Consider the following 23687-nt stretch of genomic DNA (forward strand, 5'->3'; position numbering starts at 1 on the left):
AAATATGCAGCATCATATTTCAGACGGGATGTTTTAACCCCTCAAAATATACTTTTTTTTTCCAGCCCACTTAAATGGCTATGATAGTGCGTATGATACTAAGTGTGTCAGTTTTACTCTGCGAGTTTCTCAGAATTGATTATTTTTAAAGTACGTCTGTGGAGAAAGATAGTTCTCATACAGCTCACCTGAAGTACCTGAGGCACCTGAGCGCTGTGTTTTGGAATTTTTAAAGACTGTTGACTAAAAGCCCCAGTGGGCTGCTGTTAGGTGTGTTTATTGCTCTTATCTAGTGAATTACTTCCTATCAGGTAATGACCATTGCAAGTCCCAGCTAAATGAAAAAACAGGATTTAATGTGTTTTGGGAATTGAGCAGAAAAGGGAAGGACAGCAAAAAGGTTTGGATGTCTTCATTCTAGTTCTTTACCCAGTCTCACGCTCATGATTATTACTTAAAATATATGAACAGCCAACAAGACTTCTGTGGCATAGTTTTCCATACTTCTGTGCATGTTGATTAAAATGTTTTAATGACTAATTATTCTAACTATTTACTATTTAAAAAAAAAAAAAATTCTCTCACCTATTTACTAAAAAGGCAGGGTATCCCAACACAAAGAACCCTAGATATAAAGTGAAATGGAGTCATAACATTTATTTCTAGTTTGTATGTAAAAAGAAGCCGCATTGGTCTTTGTAGCTGGCTTCCATGGTCTGGACAAAATAAGATCTTCCTGAGCTTACAAGATGAAGTAAAAATGAAGATGCTTTAATTCTTCTCTTCCTCAATTGCTTACATAACCTTGGTTTACATCATCATGATTCATTGCAGTTTTCACACAAAAAAGAAATGCTATATTGGTTTTTTTCTGTATAACTTTTTTTTTTTTTCAGTTTCCCAGATTACTAAAACCAGACAAAGACACCTTTTCACACTAAATTTGTGTTTTATCCCAGCTGAAACAGTAATGTATTTTTCAAAACTGAGGAAAAAAGACCTCAGTAGTTTCTAGATTCTGGAATAGAAATGACGTGCTTCTTTTTATATATTCAAATGGAGTTGTATACTCAAGGGGTGGACGAACCAAAGAACAAAAATGTGTCCTTTCAAAAGAATTCCAGCTACAAGAAATTTAGTAACAGTATAGATAGATAGAATATATAAAATAGTATTTCATATTTTTAGAAGAGTTCATGAAAAAATGTTTGTCTTGAACTAAAGCTTCTCAGAACAAAAAGGGACAGACTCTTCATAATCAAATATTTATGGTTTTAATTATAATAAATTTACTATACATTATGAATTTTTTGTTACCAGACTGCGGTTTTAACAAATGCATTTATTTTAAGTCAGCTGTCTACCTAGGACAGATTTACCTATTCCTTCAATTGTTCGTATTACGTTCATTCACAGAGTTGCTTCAAGTGTTTCACATTTGTAACTTCAGCAGTGTTCTTTGTGAACGTGATTTTACAGCAAAAGGCTTTTTGCCTGTGAGAACTGCCCCCAAAATAAGTGAAACTTTGCTTTTCTGAACCTGTGTGAACTGGAGGTGAAGGGACGTACAGAATGTAGGCAGCAGGAACTCATAGTTGTTATGTTGGACTGTGTGGGATGGGAAGTGGATTCTGTTCCTGCTTTTAGTAGTCCTCACTTAAGTCAGACACATTTCTTTCTTTCTCTTTAGTCCCATTTAAACTTCTGCCAGTGCAACTCAACCACCTGCGAACGATGGAATATCTTTGCACCATGTCTCGCAAATGGGACCCGGTGTCAGACAAGGTCTGACAATAGTAATGTATAGTGGGGGGGGGGGGGGGGGGGGGGGGAGAGGAAAGAGAGAGAAATAGTGTCAGGAGTCCGAGAAAAATTAAAAAGAGCTACTCAGGACATTTTGGCAGCCAGCCCCAGGCCCCCAGTTAATAGGCCCACGTTATGTACATTGGGGTATTTGGCTCTGTCTATTCTCTTGGGCCTTGGACTGTAAGTTCCTGCTCTTACAGAAACCGCCGCGACTGAGGGTTGCATCCAGTCCTGCACCTTGAGCGAGGTGCTGGAAGGCTTTTCGCAAGTAGAAGAGGATGCTGCTCATCCCTCCAGGATGCTGATTGTTCCTGTTTCATGGGATTACGTTATCAGTTTTGACTTCAAATAAGCATCTTACAGAGTTTTCCCAACTGTAAATTATAATTTTTTTCTTCATTTGATCTCTCCGCTCCTTCTTGATCCTCAAAGAAGGCATCACATGACTTCACTTAATTGATTATTTTGCTGTTATCTGTTTCATCTAGCATTATTAGCAAGTGCCGCCTTATCTCATTTTGGAAGGTTTGTTAACAGAGAGATCAGCTGGATCAATATCCACATAATAGAGATGCTAATTGCTTTGTCTACAGCTACGTTAACTTTTAGTCGTCCTTGCCAATCTTGCATGCCACTGTAGCGTGAACTCTTGATAGACTCTCAAAATATGTTGCATATTTTAGCTCGCTTTGTTGCTATATATCATACCCATAACATTTAGCCTCAACTGAGACAATCCCTAGAGTTTTGGAGAAAATCTGAAGTTTCTGGGCTCTTTTCTGATATAAATAACAGACTTGATCTGCTGCTGTCTGGCATGCTGTGGTATTGAAGCATTGGCAGAATGTTGTATAGAAAAATAGGTGATCCATCTTGTACTCTATAGTTCTGCCCACTCCATTTATAAGTTTCAAAAATTGTATTTGCAGGGCCAATGTAGTTAAATCATTCTTGATGACTATGTAAATAGTCTTACTCTGGGTTTAAGAGTGACTTATATTAATAAATAGGTAGAAATTTACACTTGTTTTTAATCTGATTTAAGCTAAAATATTAGAACCTTCCCACATGAATTATGTTTAAGTTATTCTTTAAAGTATATCTTAAGTATAGTTCAGGTAAGGTGGGGGTCAAAAATTGTTCATAAAGTTTCTAGCAAGCTGCCATGTAAATAATAAAAGTTCATTGTTATCACTGGTGACGAGCATTAATTTATGAAAGAGATCTATTATTTAATTTATTTTTTATTTTATAAGGAGAGATTTGTATGTGGTGAAATAGAATATTTGGTAGAGAAAAACAGCAGATTATTTTAGGCACAGGTGACAGGATGACAGATGGTATAGAGAAAGTTGTGTAAATATTAATGCAGATGAGGGGAAAGGAATAGGAAAAGTTGAATGGAGAGTCTGGAGGAAGAAGAATACATACACGGGACAGGTCAAGAGCATGGCAGCTTTTACATGTAGTGACAGAAATATTCTTAATGCGTTGAATAGTAACTCACTGGTGAAATCAAAGAAGTGATAGAACCATAGGAGAAGAATGTGACTAGTTTGTCAGCTTATAGTTTTTGATTAATTCCCTTCTTTTGATTAATTCTCTTCTCTCCCCTTTCACACTGGTTGCAAACTCATCAGTTTGCAAGAGAAGCAAGAGAAGTATTTTGTTATATTAAAAAGGATGGATCAACTGATTATACCACAAATCTTGTAGAAAATAACAGAAATCTCTCTTTTAACTTGAAATAATGCAATATTATCCCGGTATCCTTTGGGATGGTAGCTTAGACTGTGAACTGCCTGTACTTTGATCTTGCATTCTCATAACAAACCTGGGATCACTGAGTAAATATGAATACAGGGAACACTGTCTTTGTCTTTTTTAGTTTGTGTTGTGTTTAAACATCTTTGTCTTGATACAGAACAACAGCTAGCTTTTAAAGAGGGCATTAGCTTTCCTCCCTTTCCCCCTTTTCTCAAGCCTTAGGTTTGAATAGAAATGTGTAAATAATTCGTCAATGAAAGGGGGGAGGCACTTACTGACAATCACTCGTAAGCAGTCTTTCAAGGTCAGCTCTGGAGAACAACCAAAGAGATCTCATGTGAAGTTTGTTATCTATCTGTTCCAACATTGTTCTCCCTACCCATTTTTTTACTGCTGTAGGAAAACAGCAGACCTAATTTTTTATATATATATGTGTGTGTGTATATTTGTGCAGCACAGAGCTTGTGTACGTGTACGCTGGAGACAGCATTGAAGGCAATGATCGATTTGATAGACTGTATCACAAAAACACGTATAAAACACTCCTTGCTCTTGTAAATTACAGTTGTTTCTTTTTTTTTTCTCTAGCCTGAATAAATTGCACAGACACAAAGTATCATTAAATGCTCCTCTTTTACAACTTACCATTTTAACATGTCCAAATTTCAATATTAACATTGTATTCCTTTGTGAATTGAGCTTTTATTCATTACATTCCCTTTTAGTCGAATAGTTATTATTATGCTGCTCATACTTTAGCTTCAGAGCTAATTATAGTCTTTGGCTATCTCCTTCTGGAATATAGATACTGATATATATTAATGACACGTACCTTGCTCTCCAGCCAGCACTTATTTCACAAGGATGCTGTGATTTTGTCCTCTTCCACGGACTAAAATGTCCCGATTCTTTTTGCATTATCATTTTGCCATACTGAAAAGCATTATCTACTAGAAATCTCTGCAAAGAGAGATCACAGCCCCTCCATCCCCCCTATCGTTGGAAATCCCTTAATATAGCCATGTACTGTCAACTTGCACATAATGAAAATGTCAATAGTCCTCAGATTGGAACAGTTAAGGTACTGAAACAGATGTAGCCCAATACAAAATACATCTATTGAGCAGATGAAGAGGGAGATGGCTTGGTCACACAGTCATTAAAAAAAATAATAAAAACAACCCTTAAACCTAAATTAACCATGAAAATCCTGCTAGCAAGATCACATTGCAAACAATGCAAAGCGATAGACTCTGGCCCAGAAGAGTCGCGTTTAGTGCGATGCTGCAGCTTGGATCCAGAAGGATCAAAGGGAATGAGATCTTAGTGCCTGCTCCCTGCTGACAGGATGGCAAACCTTGCAATTCCCATGTCCTTTCTCAGCTCTCCTGACCAGAATACAGGAAATAATTATAATTTTGTTCAACCTTCACCTTTCCAAATCCCTTGAAGGCAGGACAGAAGTTAGAGAGAGAAGTTCTGGTACATGTGCTAGTTACAGATGCAATTCTAGTAGAGCAGCTATGAAATGTTTCGATTAAATTATTGAAACTGTGGGTACCACTCTTCTCGGTGTGTATCCCTGAACCGTGAGCAGAAGAATCAAAGCTTGTCCTTTCGTATAGCAGTCATGCTTTTGGAATAGCTTCTTCACATTAAGGTGGTTCTCAATCAAGAGACAAGGTCAGCATCTGAATGTGCTTGGGAAATTTAATATCCTTTACACAATGTTTTGAATTTTCTTTTCTTTTCCTATCAGGTCTCTGTAGATTAATGTCAGTAATACACAATTGGTTAATACCTGCAAAATATTCACAAAATTGCCTGAAAACTACTGTTTGATAATCAGTGGAAAAATAGCTCCCGTTACAGTGAGTGACCAAAAGGTCACACGCATCCCAGGATTTATGAACAGGGTAGCATTACACAATTTATACAATTTAGAAAATTCAGGGAGTACAGAGAAGACTCAGAGAATGGTGAAGTGGTTAGAAAATTTGTCTGTCAGTGGGAGACAGCAGGTGCGAAGTGAATAGTAACAATTCACCAAATCAGTCTCTGCTTTTCCCCGTGAGAACCCGAATCTGGATAATCAAGTGCTTTCATAAGTTACTGTAAGATGCTTTTCAGGATGAAAAAAAAAAAAAGAAAGTCATAGTCTTAACAGGCATGGCAATTAACCATTTCACCAACTGAATATTTTTTTGTGGATTTTCTCTCGACAGCAATTTTTTTAAAGAAAATTATTCCACCTCCTGCAAGGTCTGCTTTAACTCAAGCAAGGATTCATTCAAAAGTCTTCCAGGGCCAGTATTAGCCTGTGAGGCAAAATTAACGACTAGTGTAAATATCATCAAGGTTTCTAAACTACTTGTAGTCCTATAGAATTCAACAGTACTCATTAATATAGTTCGGGTCCTTCTGGAAAGAAATCCTTTAAGTTCAATAGTATCTGAATAAAATTGTGATAAGAGGCATTGCTTGTACATGTGTTTATGTCCTGGTTTCAGCTGGGATAGTGTTAACTTTCTTTCTAGTAGCTGGTACGGTGCTGTGTGTTGGGTTCAGTATGAGAAGAATGTTGATAACACACGGATGTTTTCAGTTGTTGCCAAGTAGTGTTTATACCAAGTCAAGGATTTTTCAGCTTCTCATGCCCAGCCAGCAAGAAGGCTGGAGGGGCACAAGAAGTTGGGAGGGGACACAGCCAGGGCAGCTGACCCAAACTGGCCAAAGGAACATTCCATACCATGTGACATCATGCCCAGTGTATAAACTGGGGGCAGAGTTGGCCTGGGGGGATTGCTGCTCAGGAACTAACTGGCCATCAGTCAGCAAATGGTGAGCAATTGCATTGGGCATCACTTGTTTTGTATATTCCAATCCTTTTATTAGTATTATCATTTTATTATTGTTATTACTATCATTATTGGTTTCTTCCTTTCTGTTCTATTAAACTGTTCTTATCTCAACCCACAAGTTTTACCTTTTTTCTCCCAATTCTCTTCCCCATCCCGCTGGGTGGGGGAAAGTGAGTGAGCGGCTGCGTGGTGCTTAGTTGCTGGCTGGGGTTAAACCATGACAGTCCTCAGCAGACGTGTTTTTTACTGGAGAGAATATAGCCATGATCAGAAAGGATCTTCTAAAACAGATGTATCTCATTCTTATGTATTTGCATGTACTTGAAATGAAAAGGGAGCACTAATCCCATTTTTCCATACATTCATCATTTCTTAGCTTGCCCTGCCTGCACACATACACTGAGATCATGATTTTCCTCAAAATTTCCTCTCTGAAATGACTGAAATCTGTAGACTGTTTGTATTTACCTTTTCAGTGGCTGTTTTAGTCCACGTTGCATATTATATTTATCTTTGAGATCGCTTTGAATTCAAAATCCTAACAATTCTATCTATGTGGTGACCTCTTTGTTTTCTGATGAGCTGTGTGGCATTGATATCCTGCAAGGACGTCTAGGAAAGACGCAGGCGATATCTCTATTAATGTGAGATAATCTTATTAATGAGTGAAAAAGAAATAAGTATGCTGTTCAAAGGATAACAACTGAAAGACAAGTAATGCCAGAAAGAGGTGTAACAGCATCGGGGAGGTTTTCTTTTTCTTTAGAAATTCCCATCTTTTTGAAGAGTATTTACAGGACTTCTGGATAGCAGTAAGATTAAGTGCCTATACCATGAAATATTTCAGTTCTGTGGATGGTATATGTTACTCATGAGTGACATTGTTGTAAATTAGTCTTTGCCAGATGCTTTGTCTTGTGGCCTAAATTGCTGTGAAACCCATTAAGATATATTATGCACATAAAAGGGACAGAGCAGTTGCAGAATCATTGCTATAAGGGATTATGTGTTACTTGATTGTTATCCATTAAACAAAAAGAATTTCATCATCCCACTTGAATCTTATTTTAGATGCTTGTGTTTGAATCCGTAATGAAGATTAAAGGCTATACTCACAATCTGCCCATGTAATTTCTCCTGTCATATAATTGTTCGTTAAATACTGGTTATTCCTTTGTGTTTGTGTTTCTCTAAGAAGGTACCGCGGAAGCCCTGAAGTATCTGCACTGGTATTTTAAATCACACGTATCTGAGCGAAAGGGGAGCTGTTATGGAAGAGGGTCCTTGGCCGTGCCCCTGTCCCATCATCTCCCCAGCGAAACACACTCCAGACTAAGCAGGATTGAGCTTATTTATTAGCAGGTCAAAATGATGTCATATTTACTTTGAGATTCAAGGCTCCACTTTAGCATACATTATGTGTCTATTACTATTTTGCAAGGGCTTGATTGCTGGCTGGTGTAGGCTGGCGTTATTTAGAAATTACTGTGATTTAGATATTCTCTCAAGAGCTGAGTCAGACAATAACACTGCTAACCCTGGGCTTGTGTAGCCTAAAAGTGTAAGCCAGCAACAAGATGACCTTAGCACGTGCACCCAGTCTTTTTTTTTTTTTTTTTTTTTTTTTTTTTAGTGTTGTTTTAGTTACATTATTTGTTTATTTGTCTGCTTGGTATAGATTGCAATAATACAAATAAAATTTCAAGAGTAAGTTTCAAAAATATTTCCCAGTATAAATTCTGTGGATAGCTGCATTCTTCCCTGGGAATCCATGCTAATTACCTCCTGTTACATTCTGTTTTGAGTCCTCTGTTTGGAGTTAAAAACCTCAATGAGTCTAGGAGAAAAATGAGTGAGTTTAACCTACTTGTGATCCATTTGCCTCAGTTTTTCCTTCAATTGGTTTGTTTTCACTTGAAGGTCTGCAGTTTCCTTCCTTAAAATCCTGGCACTGTGATTGTTTAGCTCTGAAGAATGCCTCGGGGAATTGACAGCATTTGCTTTTGCAGGTATTTCAAAATATATATATATTTTTTTTTTTTTTTCCATGTAAGTATTTGCTGAACTTTTCACCAAATGTTTCTGAGCTGCCACCATGTCGGCTGAGCTCCTGCAAAGGGTGATGGGGCTGAGGACATGAAGGACCAGACCCTCTCAGGCTATTTCTGCTATGAGGCAGGTCACTTTTCTGGGTAAAAAAAGAGCTTCTGAAAACTGTCAGGCTCAGCTTGAACTTGTTCTACAGACTCCCTGTTTCTCATTTATTTCTGTGGTGGTGGAGAGCAGTATTTCCTTGTCTCTGAAGGATGGTCGAGCTCCCCTAAAATCCATGGGGGGGTGTCTCTGTCTGCCTCCCGCTGTTGGGACCGGGGTGCTTGGGTTTCTAGATAATTCAAGTGCGAAAGATTCAGCTAGACTAAAAGCCACGTGGTCAGAGATATCTCATCACGTCACCCTGGAACAAGTGGTTGCTTTTTAGTCCCTTTTTTTCTCCTGAAAGTAGTGCTGTGGTTAGTCTGAAATGCAGATACCGCGTTCAGCATCCTGGCTCCGTCTACCGTTATGTGGTCTGTTGAAGGACAATAAAAATCTTCCTTTGCCTTTCTCCGTGGTTCACTTTTTCTATGACTAAATTTTCCTTCTACGTTTTTTCATGGAAAAATGGTAGCTATGCACTCACTGGGGTACCTGTAGAGCTGGGACCGTAGATGAGTGCCAGTGTCACGCGTGTGTCTTTGGTAATGCAGCCTTGGCAGCGAGTGGTACCAGGTGTGATGGGCTTGTGTCCCTGCAAATGGTAAGAAAACGCTATGAAGAGAATGTAGATTGAATCACTTCCCTGTCCTTTCAGGTAGAAAGCAGATAATACCTCAGGGCTTTATTGTGATTCCATTTTTCTAAAACCAGGATACTAGGAAACGTCCATACCTGCTGTAACCCACCTCCTTTCAAGTTCAGTCTCAGACCTCTGGTTCTTTGGGGAGACAATGAAAGTGTGGGGATTGGTTTTAATATTAATTTATAATCCCAACACAGATTCTTTTCAAATAGAAAATTGCTCCTTACGCTGAATGATGCTGAAATGCACACAGAGTACAGAAAACAGGCTTGTATCTGGTTTAAGCTTGGAAACTGGAAAAATTTTGAGAAATGATGACTGCGTAGATTTCCTGATTCTTTTTGTTATGTAAGTCCCTTAGAAGATTAGATGTCGGAGTGATTTCATGCTGTGTAATATCATGCCATTGGCGGGGTTTCTTCGGTAATAGAATTCGGATTTTACGAAGTGCAGCGGCTGCTAAATCAGACTGCATGAAGAGCCAGGTTTTAGGTCTCGTAATTGTGATACTTCAATGAGAAGCTTAAAAACTGGTGTTAAAGGTAGTGCTGCTGCCTAGAAGTGCCTCAGGCTACAAAGGTGTAGGACAGACTGCCAGTGGAGGAAAAATACCTTAGATATAAAATCTGGTTACTTAGTATTTAAACCAACTATGTCTGTAAGCAGCAGGATGAGATCTTTCCCTCACACATGAATAGTCAGGAGGAAAAACTGGTGACTACTCTTTCTTTCATTTTGACTACCTATTAAAAATCTGTTTTACTAATACATATGTAACTTTCTTTGACTAATCTTTTGTGGGCTTTTTACAAACGTAAGTTTTAAGTCAGTGTTTGGGTACTTTATGGTAAGTTCCATTTTGGGGCAAAATATATTTCACTTCAACTGAATTTTCAAAAAGCTTGGGGAGTCTACTAAGCATGGCAATAGATTACATCTTTTTTTCTAGGATTTTTCTCCCCAGTGAAGTTAATAGCACTTTTACTGAGGCAGTACTGAGACTGTTACATTTTTTTCATTGTTGTTTTTGGTTACATGTTGATTAAAAGCAAATACAAGCCGTTATGAAAACAACTGCCAAAAAATCTCAATTCTTAGGTTTTTTTTCCTTTAAAAACTGGTTTGCAATGCTTGCAAATGAGGAGCCAAGGGTATTGGTGCATGTGCTGAGGACAGAGTGATTAGACAGTGATCCTTTATGTGGCTCCAGTTAGAAAGAGAGAAAGAAAATTTGACAAAGAAAATGTTTGTTTCTACCATTTTCAGGGAGATGGAGTTTAGTCACCTTCTATTACAGGAAAACAAAAAAAAAGCCACAAGCTGAATGCGACAGGGTTTGAAATGTTATAGAGATGAAGAGATAGTTGTGGGACATCCCTGGAGAGTGTTCATGGCAGATTCATGGTGCTGTTGAGACACTTTGTGTGTCTGATAAGTCCGTCTGGCAGAAATGCTACTAGACGTCGTTGCTGTTTACATACCTGAAACTTCTAGAGTGCACATCTAGATTGTATAAATTCGGGTTCAGGTTTGGGTGTTTGTTCTCGGGATAAATATGATATGCATCCCCAAGGCCTCAGCCTTCTGTTTTACGCGTACATAAACCCCCTCTCTCTCATTAACTAACGACATGGGCTGAATTAGCATTGGTATGCTGATGCCGTTCAGCTCCACACCACCTGTATTCATTTTGTTTCCTCGCTCAGCCCAGGCTGTTCAGTGCTCCGGCTCCCGCTCCGCTGGTGGCCAGGACCCTACAAAGGACATTTCTGCTGGCAGCGGTACCTGTTTGCATCCTCCTGCTTTGAATTCCAAGCAGGAAGCCTGGCAGACAAGAGGTGCAGAAGATTGCCATATCTAGGAACACCGAGACTGTTTTATTTTCGTGTGATGCTGCTCGGCTTAAAGGAAGCAGTTCTGTGACTCTTTCTAGTGATGCATGACTTTTCCCTGAAGGTAGTTTTCTTTTTAATTTTTTTTACCATATCCTGCAGGTGGTCATATGGGCTTTCAAGAAGATGGTACAGGTGTTTTCTTACATTCATGCAGAGCATATGCGCTGAGCCAGTTATCGCCCTACACAGCAAATGTACTTATTTTTCCACTCTGCACATAAAACCATTGAAATTATTGGGACTGGTTGTTTTAGTTGAAATAATTCATGAATCCTTGCAAGACTAGGACTTAAATATTTGTGTAGTGGGCCAAAACAGAGGTTTTCTAGCATATAAACCAACACTTACGGGATGCCGGCACACAACCTCTCCCCCTACTTGAGCAGATAAGTTGAAGAGGTAGGCAAAAGTCTGAGAGACAGAAATAATTCTTCTGCCTTTGTAAAAGTGATGCTGACCATGGCAATAAGAGTGTAGTCACACCTTCTCTCACAGGGCCCTTCTTCATTGGTCTGGACAGGGGACGCTTGGAAAGGGGACAGAGCCTGGGCAGTTTTCTCTTCAGGAGGTGTGAGAACAGGTAAGCGCGGAGCTACGGCAGGTTCGGGTGATAAATAAAAAGCTACTAAAATACTTGGGTTTCCTCTTTCCTCCCAGACTGCCCTTCCCTTTCCATAATAATTTCTGAAGGACTCTGGTGGCTTAGTAGAAGAACTTCTTAGCAGATGAACTTCTTGTTCTCTCTTAAAGCCTTTCCAGCCTTTTGCTGGGAAGGGGGGATGAGAACTGAGGGAGACTGTGGTTCATTTGAGGTGCCCTCAATGGGCACTTACAATTAACAACTGAATGCATCAGTTGCTTTAAATAGCCTGACTACAGTCATTCATAAGAATAACAAAAGGCGGCGGACTGATTAACATTTGGTGGAGTTTGAATGTTGAACTTTTTTTCAGATTTATGGGGGTGAGTTAGGAAGTCTTTCTCTCTCCCACACACACATCTGTTTACAGGTTGGGGATGGCTATTTAGGAAGAGTGACGGGAGATTTGGCCAGGACTGCTCAGTCCAGTAAGCTTTTGACTGGTTTAACTGCCTTTATTTGTAACTGAATTATCAAAGTGAAACGGGGAGAAAGCAGCAGCAATCTGGATTCGGGCACTCGCTGGTATCCCTTTCTGGGGTAAAACCAGTTTGAAGGAACTGGCCCATATTTACAGCTGCCGAGCTGTGCGGCACATCATTGAACAGAGTACAGTGAACAGAAATCTCAATTTTAAATGAGGTCATACAAGACAGAAAGGTTTAATTTAGTGGGAGAATGTGGATAACACACTCGCCCTATTCACTTGCGTTGCAATCTGTGGATTAGATGGACTTCATGTGTGACTAAATATTCATGTACGAATGGCAATGGTCTGAAATCAGAATCCCGCCCAAAATGTAACTACATCTCTGCAGCACTCTCTGCAAATTTGAATTGAGTAGGAAATGCAGCCGTGCGCTTGGGGCATGTACTTGTTTACAAATCAAACTAAACATAAATAAATAAATAAATGTTAAAAATTGGGTTTTGATGAGAGAGCTCCTTTTAATGAGGTCTGTGAACAATTTGGGGGATTGTGTTGCTACGTTTCCTGCAATGAAAATGTTCATTAAATGAGACAATTTTTGAGCACGGCCATTTATTTCAAATGAATGGATTAAAAAAGCTTTAAGAAAGCAGAAGGTGTGGATTTAAATGCAGAATGTAGAAATTGCTGCTGTGAAATCTATAATTCAATCTTGGTTTATCATCCTAGCAAAAGATGGATTTCTAGTAATGGATTGTCAGTTTTAAACTGCACTGTATCTTTTTGTAATAAGCACAAGTAGATTCTTGTCAACTCAGCATGCAATATTTTTCCACGTAAATGTTTTTCCTTATAATATTCTGTGCTGGTACCTGTAAGTTTTAACAAGAGACCATGCTTTGTGAGGATATTTGCTCACATCACCCATCGTGAGCGCAGAAGCTCTGGAAGTAAAATGCTTTTGCAATTAAAATTTTCCAGTTTCAGGTGCAATCTTCCTTATTTATGCAGGGAAGAAGCTTATCATAATTTATTCAGTGATTTCTTTTCTTGTACCTGAAGACAGGCCTTGCAAGTCAGAGGTTATAACCCTGGAAAAAGCAGCCAGTAATTACACCTGCCAGCATTTCCCTCTGGCCGCTGGTACAATTACCCATCAAGGATAATTGACAACTAGCTAATAGGATAAGCTTTTGTTTGTTTGGGTTATTTTTGTGTGTTTTCCCCCTACTTAGCAATGGGAAATCTATTAACTGGTGAGGCTCCATCAGGAATGTGCTCATGTGCACATAAGGACAGTACTTTCAGCAACCTGAAAGGGACAAGCATCTTTAAGGAGCCAGGAGAGAGGAAGAAATAAATGTCTTTCATCTTATCTTTGACGTTAAAATTCCCAAGCCTCTCGCTGCACGTGCCTGGAGCTCTCCCCAAAGGAGCAGGCAGCCATATGTCCTCCACCTGAGCCCGATGGGCTGAGACGGGCAACAGGTCTTCTCAGGGACCAGCTCAACAAGCCACAGCCAGGGTGGTTTCTTTCGAGGTGGTGACAGCAGTAGTCGTATTCTGTACGATGACACGATGGTGAGACAAGATGAGACCCCCGAAGCACTGCCTTGCTCTGAGAAGCGTAGGCTCCCTATCCTGAGAGCTCAAGGATGAAGAGGAGCATCCATCGTCTTTTTTTTCCTATAGCAGCGGTCTGTTCGCAGCTGGTTCGGAGCAAGCAGCGCTCGCTGCTCGCGGTCATCGCAGCAAAGTCTGCGAGTCCTGAGGACAGAAAAAGGGAAGAAGTCAGACAGAGAGAATGATTCACAGCTCAGGGCACTCAGTGGGACACGGGGAATCAGGATAGCGAGCTCCAGCATCGCTGACCGGGTTTACGGTTTACATCCCATTGCTGACTGGTAACACGCTCTCCTCTGACGTGTGTTAGGTCCTCGTCAGACAGAGGGGGGAAGGCAACATGGATCTTTCACTTCTAGAGGTCAGCAAACTGTACAATAGATCAGATCCATACCAATTTCTCTGCATTTCAGTCAATCTCGGAAGGTGAAAGTGGACCCAAAGTTGCAAACGAAAGGGACATCTTTCTAAGTCAGAGAGCAGCACGAATTCGCTCCGTGTTTAGTGTTTGCTGATGGCTGACAATAAACCATCAACCTGTGGATGTTTTTTATGTATTTTGCCAAATGCCTGATTACCTTTATGCACTTTCACTTCTAGAGTCTAGCTCTGGCAGCTGCCGCTGAGGTGAAAATGTCTACGTCCTTCATCTACCCCCAGCTGCCTTTACTCGAGTGCAGCAGCGCTCTCCGGATCTACTTCAGGACTCCCCTAAGTGGCACATTTCTCCTGTGCCTCTTCCCTAGTGAGTACAGTTTTGTTCCACTGTAATCTTTCCTACACAGCTAGATGTCTGTATCTCAAGGTATGTTTAAATATCTGAAGGGATATTATTAACTCATATTATTTGTATTTAAAATATGCAAACGCATTAACGCAAATTACCTGCCGGTTTCCTGCTGAATTTAGTTTTCAGAACAAATCCCGTTACCTTTGAAAGAGCACAAAAATTGGGTTCTAAATAGCTTCTGTTATAAAAAATTAAAACTATGAATAAGGACGTTTTAAACTCTTTAAACCATCTGCACGCTGCCAGCTTACCTATTGCGCCTTTAATTTAAAAGGAATGCTAAAATGAATGCAAACACTGAAAATTATGGCTCTGTGTGGAATACTAATCCGCAATATTTGCATGTTTCTGACATTTTAAAATTCCCCCGACTCTCATTCCTCCGAGTTCCCGTTACGGCACTCGTGAGAACATTTTGTAGCTACGAGTAAGAAACGAAAGCTAGGAGGATCTCATCAGGGCTGCTCCATGTGACTTGGAGAACCTCGTGTAATTTCGAGATTCATCAGATTAAAATCAGTACTTCCTCCCTTAATATTAAGGGAGGGTATATGAACCATTATTCCATCAGGAATGCTATAGTATTTTCTTTAATAGTTCTCTTTCTGTGTCCCGATTCACAACATGAGTGAAAAGGACATTTCTTCTGCAGCCAGCTCCTAAAACCAGAAAGACAAACATGATTCTTTCAGATTTGGATACCATCACCATCACCCGTTGTCAATATTTTAGTACTGGAATTTAATTGCCAGTCCTACCAGTGACACACAAATGAGAAAGAAGTGCATCCCTCTCTTCTTGAGAGGGCACTGGGGAGCTGAGGAGTGGAAGTGAGCCACCTTCTTGCCTTTCATTAGGTGACTGATGTGGTTTTGAGTTGTGAAAATGAAGGCAAGTCAGGATCAGACTGTAGCTATGCTCAGCTTTTTATAAAATGCCTGGATAGCATTGTCTGGAGACCATAGGACGAGAATTTTCAGAAGAAATTGGGACTTGTATTTAAGGCCAGGTTTTCCACAGTTTCTTCTGCCTTAGGTGACTACTGTGGTCTTCCCTACGTGTCACAGAAAGCATGGGTTTTGTAAGAGTTCGGTGTGGACAGAGCCTTTCTAAAAATCGGTGCCTCTGAAATTACCTCCTGAAATATCTTTAGTCACATGCAAAAAAATAATCCTTTTGGATTGTTAATATCAACTTCCCATATTCCCATCTCGTGTGTAGGTAGGCAAGGGCCTTGGCTCTAAGTTGGTTCCTTGGCCTCACTCCAAGTTAGAGGTCATAAATTTGCCTAACTGGTTTTCTGAGGAATCCAGGGTGTCTCATGAAAATGCAGCATGTGAGAAAAGGGATTACGCTGTCATTCTGCTGTTCACCAGTGAATGCGTTTTGAGATGTATACTGTAGTATGCAACTAATATTGGTCCTGAGACTGTTAGAAACTGTGCTATACGCAGAAAGCAGTTATGAGAACAGTAAAGTGGTATCAAGCTGTGTTTGACAGTTACGTTGGCCCTGCTTGGCTGAACTGAAGTATCTTGCCTAAAGAACAGCTTCTAAGTTGGAATGGAAGTGTTTATATCTGCTCTGCCCTCACTTTGCATGGATGTAAAGGATGATAAAAATGAAAGGCAAAACAGACTCACTGGTTTGGAGCTCATTCTAAACCCTAAGTCCATGCAGTTGCAAATATTCCTTCCTTATTTCACCCATTTATTTCCACTGCAGAAAAACCAAGGACAAGAACTTCTGCTGTCTGAAAAGACATTTTATTAGACCTTATCTTCATCATCCTCTCCACTAGTTCAGAAGCAGATGACTATAAGCAATTAACATTTTGATGCACTTCACCACACAATTGCTAGCCTTTATTTTCTTCCCATTAAAATCATTGGCTCAGTTTACAGATGGCTTGTTTTTTTAATCTGGTCCTTTCTATTCATACCTTAACAGAATCCATTCAATTAACATCATGTTCGGTGGAAGGGAATATCAGTTATTAAGTAGTGCCTATTTGCCCTGGCCAAAAATGGAGTGGTTGATTTTGCTCTGGTTGCTTTTCGCTCTGGCAGAGACAAAAATTTTGGAATTTGATTTGTTAGGACTTAATTTTGTGAGCAATCCAGGTAATTAATGAACTGTTGGTGTGGGTAGTCTCTGAGTCCAAAAGAGACATCTTGGCTTTGTGGTTTTGGGGGGGGGGGTGGGGTGGGGTGGGGGAGTTTTGTTTTCATGGTGTTTTCTTTTGTTTGGTGGTTTTTTGTTGTTTGGGGTTTTTTTTATTATTTTTGGTTTGGGTTTTTTGTTGTTTTTTTTTTGTTTGTTGTTTTTTTTTTCATTGAATCAACCTTGTTTTGTATAGCACAAGAAGCATAGAGAAAATGTGTTTGAATTCTGCAGTAGTTCATTGTGAGTAAATGAATAGCATGAAAGAATAGCACAGAAACCAGTGAACCTGAGGTAGACTTGAACTTTCTGGAGTTCTTTTGTTGTGGATTTCTTTTCATTACCATGGAAGGCATCTCACTGTTGGCGTATGTTCCTGCAGTCATAATAGCCACCCTGAATAGGCTCCGTCACAGCACTTGAGTGGAATCAGACCTTTGTTAACACTGTAAGCAAAATATTCATAGAATTTGACAAGGATAAGGAATCTTCCTTCCCAAGAGTGAAGGAAATGCAGGAGGGGAGTGCCAGCCCTGAGAGATACCTAGCGCTGGGGCACAATTATTCAGAGAGTTAGCAAGCCTTCTTCACCACTGCCACCCCACAGGTCTTCTCCAGCTGTCTCCCAGTCCTCTTCTTTTCTTTCCAATCTGTTCAAAAAGGCTGAGGACCGCGGCAAATGTCTTGTTTTCATCTTTCTGTAGTTCTCCTTTGCAGAGCAAGCAAATCTGGGGGTTCAGATATTCCGGTACTTTGGAAAACAGTAATGCAACAGATAGGAATAAATTTGCCCTGTCTGAAATCTTATTTCTAAACATGGTATGTTCTACTGTTTTAGTAATTATTTGGAAATTATGACAATTTTCCTGTGGCAAAAGAAAACAACAGACAAACGAGTTAAGAGAACTGGCAGTTATCAATGGAAATTTTCCCAGTGTCTTCAATGATATGTAGTGACGTTATAGATCAATTGATATATAATGCAAAGTATTTTTTGTTTTAAAAAGTCCTGTTCAAGCAAATATCAATGCATAGTTCGGAACAGTGTCACATTCAGACCAATTACACAACTGGTGTGCATTTCTAGAGGAAAACACACAAAATGGTTCCTATTTGTAAATCTTAGCAACACCTGGGGTGGGCATGAGCTGATTTTCAGTTTTGCCATAAAATAAGAGACCCACAGGCACATGGGTTCGAATTTTTTGGTTGTAATGGTTCATTGCCAGAGGGCAAAAAAAAAAAAAGCTAAACAGCCTGTTCAATTAAAATCAATGGAAATTTTCCCAGTGACTTCAATGAAACCTAGCATGGGCACAAGATCTGTGAAGATGACTGGAAATGGTCCGTGGAGAATTTTGAGGCAGGCAGCTTTGAACTGGGTATGAAATAAATGGGAAACCAGTGTAAGTGGCTGCCAGTGGGGCTGCGATAAGCAAATGTGCAGACACTTCCTCTGATGGCACTGGAATTAGCTGCAATTAAATATGATTTCGATGAGGAACACATTGCATTTCCAGTTCATCACAGCAAGAAACGTTTGTATAAAATGACAGCTGCAGCTAACTGTTTATGAGTCTCTGCAGGCGCTTCCTGAAGTTGGTGAGCTGGTTTATTTGTGTGTACAAAGCCAGTAGAAATTTCAGGCTTCAAACAATGGGAAGAAATTGGGCCACACTACAGCAAAGCCCAGTAGACCACAGCGCTGTCTTTAAGTTCGGAGCGTGCTTTTCTGCCCTAGTGCACACAAGGTAGCCCTGAGGTTATGCAGATGTCTCTACCCCACCAGCCCTGTCACCTACCCATGACCCGTCTGTAACACTTGTTTTACTAAAACTTGGTGAAGGCTTTAGAAAACTAGAGGAACACCCCTAACAGAGGCGTTTCCTTTTATCAGTCTTGCTTTTGCATGTATCCTTTTTTGACCCCTATTATTATAAAAGTAGAAAATGGCAAGTCAGGAGAGCAGCCCCTTAGCTACGGACTTGGACTGCAATTTTTGCGAAAAATGAGTTTGAAAAGCAAGGGGCAAAACCTCTGTGAGAAACAGAAGGAAGGAGAAAAAGTGGAGGGCTGCAGACTGAAACATGGCAGTGTCCCAAGCCATCATCTGTCTTGGGCAGATGCTGTTTGTAGGGTAATCCCTGACCTCACTCGTCTGTTTTACTGTTATTTTCAGAATAATGCTCTGGTTCACTTAATGGAAAAATCAAGGATTCAACTGAAACAGGTAGGTAGGTAGATGCTGGAGCATTTCTGTGCACTATAAAGGTGGTATGCACTGTAAATATGGTACTAGAAGCACAAGATTTTCATATTTCTTCTCTCTGTGGCTTTGTTTCTCCTCTTTCATCCCTGTTATCTATTATTCTGGTGTAGGTGGGATGCTGTTTTCCCTCACTGATTTAAAAACTGCTCTGTTTGCATGTTTCTGCTTATGCAGTGCTTAACTTAGGGGACAGTATGGATCCCTTAAGGAATTCCCTAAAAGGCAACCTTAATTAATGTTACCAGCTGTATGGAAATGCATCTGCCCCTGGCAATGTAGAGGAATGATGCTGAATGGTGACAAGGTTGTCCTCCCCCTCTTGAGCATAATAACTCTTGATCTTTCCTATTTCAGCACATGGAGGTGCTGAGCCTGTCTTGTAATGTAGCTACATTGCAATACATTTGCTTGCCCACATAAATTATATCTGTACCCATCATTTTCTTGGTAATAGTGTTTTAGGAAAAGGTGAAGAGGTACATGCACTAATAATGGCTCGAGACCAGAAGCATGGTGATCATCAAAGGTGTCCTGATTTTTAGAAAGCCTTACAGAAAGTAGCTGAGCCATGGCATTTGCAGCTAGAATTTCACAGAAATGAAAGCAGTTGAAATATGTAGTATGAATACATCCAGGACTAGTTGCGTAGCACTAAGTGCTACTGGCAGGACGGCTTATCAGCATAGGTGAGTAATAGCAGGGGAAGCTTGCCCAGCCACTGTAACTGATTTCTGCCCTCAAGGTACTTGTCAGGAAATATTGTCAGCTGGTTGCACTTTGCAATGACAGGATTTGTCTTCATTCCCTCCAATAATGTGCCTGTGTGTGGGCACGTGTGCTCCTGTGTTTTAAAACAGGATGGAGAATATTTTATTTTGTCTCACAAATGATAGTTTGGTTCATTGTTTGGGGTTGTTTTTTTTTTTTTTTTTTTTTTGGAAGAAGATCACAACTCAAATGATGTTGCCTAAGCCCAGACTAAGCCTCCAGATGTCAGGTATTTTGGAGCTGAGCTGTGACGACGTGGCAGTCGAGTTTCGGTTTGAATGAACCTGCTGACACCGGGTGATCTCTTGACGTCCCGTGGTACCATCAGCTATTCACTCTGTCTCTGCTGCTGAGACAAACTTCTTCATGTGTGGTGGTGCTTTTATTCACAGGTGGCTTTTTGTTGAGGATATTTGCCATTTTCTACCTCCTTTCTCTTCCTCTGGTCTCTGGCAGCTGACTCATTAATCCTGTATCTTTTTCTTTGTCTTTCCTACCCATAGTAGCGCCTTTCCCTTTGCTTCTGTTACGCGTTATGGAGGTGGGCTCTGCTGCCATTGCTGATTAAACAGGGAATGATGCAGACTTCTCTTACCGTTAGGCTGCACGGTTTTGTGGGTGGAAAATTTGTGGTTTTATTTTAGCATTAGTGCTTCTGCAGTGCAAACTGTTTCAAAGGTGGGAAACAGACTTATTGCAGTCATAGTCGTGCAGGAGTTTATATAAGCTTTAATTCTGTGAACCACCGAAGTCCTAAGGAAGTCAGAGACTGGGTATGTCGTACGTACATGTGGACACATGTAAATCTGCATGTTTGTGCTGGCCTTCCCATAGATGCAGTTATTCTTTAGCAGAATTTAGTAATTTGGGCAGCTAACGCTACCTAAACTGAAGTTGCTTGCCAGGATGAGCCACGTCTGTGCTAGGAAGGCGTTTTGGGATGGTTTTGTAGTTTAGACAGCCCTTACCTAGAAATGATAAGTTAATACAACCACCAGAATCTCATGCATTCGTGCACACGACTTAATCTACAATTTATGGTCTGATCCCAATCCTGCAGCAGCTACAGACAGTGAGAAAACTTTTGTTTCCACCTTTGGCGAGTTTAGGAATTGCTCAGTGCTTCCCTTTTGTAACTCACCAGTGTGAAAACCACTGGGGAAAGTTTCGTCAATAAATAGCTGGAGAGCAACATGGTCACTGCATGGTGACTCTCAGCGGTGGCTCTTAGTTCACCTCTGCAGGAAGGAAGAAAACCGAAACCCCGCGCTCTGTACGGCTCGTCTTCAGATGAACAGTTATTTATTGAGTTATTGCAAAGCTCTTATAACATGAGAGGGTCATGGAGGGTCCTCAGTGGAGATGTTCAGCATTATAACAAAATGCCTTTCAGGGATACGTAATTAGGAGCTTGATCCCACTGCTTTGATTCAGTGAGATTACTCAAGTGAGTAAGAGCTTCAAGATTTAACTTTCTTGTTTTTCAGTGACAACATAATTGTATGTGTGTTTTGGCAGGAGATCCATGCAGTGACATTCAAAACGGGAACATTTTTCCTAGACTGAAAATATCTTGGCAATAATAATAATAAATAAAAAAATCCCAAATAGAAAAGTAATAAATACTGACATCCTCAAGTTAAGAAAAACACACATTTTTCTGACAAATCTCTTCACCTACGCCATGCAAGGTAGCTCTTTCTTGAGAGATGCTCATCATGAATGCCTTGTCAGGAAACTGATTTTTCTCAGGAAATGTTGACTGTCTTTTGAAAACAGTCTTTTCAAAGTGCCTGAGATGAGGTCACCCATTAAAATTGGCAAGCTGGCACCGTAATTTCAATGCACGCCATGCATGCCTTACTTCTCGGAGATGTATCACTCACTCTTCCTCAGTATTTTTTTTTTTCTCAGCGGAAAGGCGACCTTCCGGCAGGCAATAAGGGTCGTACCTGCATCAGAGAGACCTGGAGGTACGTGGGCTATACTGCTGGGACGGTCTTGTACACTACTTTTCTAAGGCAGGATGAATTCCACATCTAGCTAATAGGTTGCGTCTGCCCACCAATGGGAAAAAGGTATAGCGGCCACTTTCTCAAGAAGATGGATGTCAACTATTTATGCCATTCCTTTTGCACCGGTGATATTGTATAGGAAATCGTGTTCAGAGCCAGTGTTCCCTGTAATGAAGTTTAGAGACAAAGATCTGGGTCTCCTGTTGACAATATTATCAGCCTTTCTCAGAGGGAGAGCACGCTGCATGGCTTTCTTACAGCAATATTTCCATGGTCGCTGCTCAGCATCACTCCCTATGAAATGTCCTGGTTTTGTTCAAGGTTGCTGAGAAGTTTATGGCAAAAACCCCCAAACCATAACATCTGATCATCTAGGGATGAGAACAGGTTGAGTGTTTGCTATGTAAAATCACAGCACTACGCAAAGTTGGATTTTAGCAGTGCAATACTTTTTGATTTGTTTAGCATGAGATTAATATGAAAATACTTTTCGAGGGGGAAGGTCAGCTGGTCCACAAAGGCCGAGCATTTGGCATTACAACAATTTTTATTGGTAGCTTCAGGCTACCTATATTTTTTCTTGACAATTTATATGCTACTCAACCCAAAGTATGTGATATAATCTGTTTGCAGATTCATGAACAGAATGAAAAGTTGGCTTCAAACTGTATCTCAGGGCTTCACAGAAGGACTCTTGCTCTGATCTGGTGCAATGTTTTTCTTTTATTAGCAAATTTGAGCTTTAGAACTCTTGGTTAAGAGAGGCATTACTTAAATCCCATTTTCAGTGTTATTTATTGTTATTTCAAATTCTATTATTTGATGCATAATATTGTTCTTACTTTAGACAGTCAGCAATCCTAAATACCACTGTCACATCTGAGCATGAAAATGTTAACATGCAAATTGCTTATATCTGGCACTGAATATGTATGTTTAAACCAAAACTCTTTGATACTTGTGATAATCATGACTCTTAGCTCTAAAATCTCCAACTGTTTAAAAGACAGAGTTCATTAAGTTAATTACAATTTCTTGATGGCAAATCATCTTGTTGGCAAAGTCAATCTCTATAGGAAACCTAAACAGTTGAAATGTAATCAGATGCTGCTACAGCAAGTGGTTTAAAAAGGCAAAGCGGTTGAAATTAGCTCATTTTTAAACTCTGGGCAAAGGCAGTGTGTGCCAATCCTGGATTCTCTGTGTCTTTCCTTTTGTCAAAAAATTGATTTTTGTGTATTGTTTTTAAGTCAGCCAGTACAATAGGTAATTCATCATCACTGTGAGATATAAACTCAAGCAGTCTCCAAAAATAATTGAATTTTGCAGAAATTCTCTAAGGGGGTGAAAAATCCATAACAGCCATTAAATTCTGCTCTTTGTAGAAGGAATCTGAAATATTACAATTATGACCAAGTAGAAAAAACCTCTTTAATTTTAGTTGGTGAATCTAGCAGGAATAATTTGGTGTTTTGTTATGCTGTTCTACTGTTTCAATGGAATTTGTATGAAAAAACGTGATAACACATATCAAAAGATGTCATTTGCAATGGGAGGGGGAAAGTTGTTTAGCAATTCCAGTCTGAGAAAGGCAGTCTTGATCTTTAATCTTGATCGGGAGCTACGCTTATGTTTGCACCTGGAGAACAGCTTGTTGCTACACAAATTAGGAAGTGTTTGCTGCCTGCCCTATTATTGCATTTCTGTGGGATTATCATTTTTAGAGCATCTCCAGATCTCCTTTAAACTATGCCTGCCCAGCTGTGATTCCCAGGATCAAGCCCTTCACTACACAACTTCAGGCCATGTGAAAGAATAATA

The sequence above is a fragment of the Accipiter gentilis genome, chromosome 23, assembly GCF_929443795.1.
Source record: "Accipiter gentilis chromosome 23, bAccGen1.1, whole genome shotgun sequence".
Taxonomy (NCBI): domain Eukaryota; kingdom Metazoa; phylum Chordata; class Aves; order Accipitriformes; family Accipitridae; genus Astur; species Astur gentilis.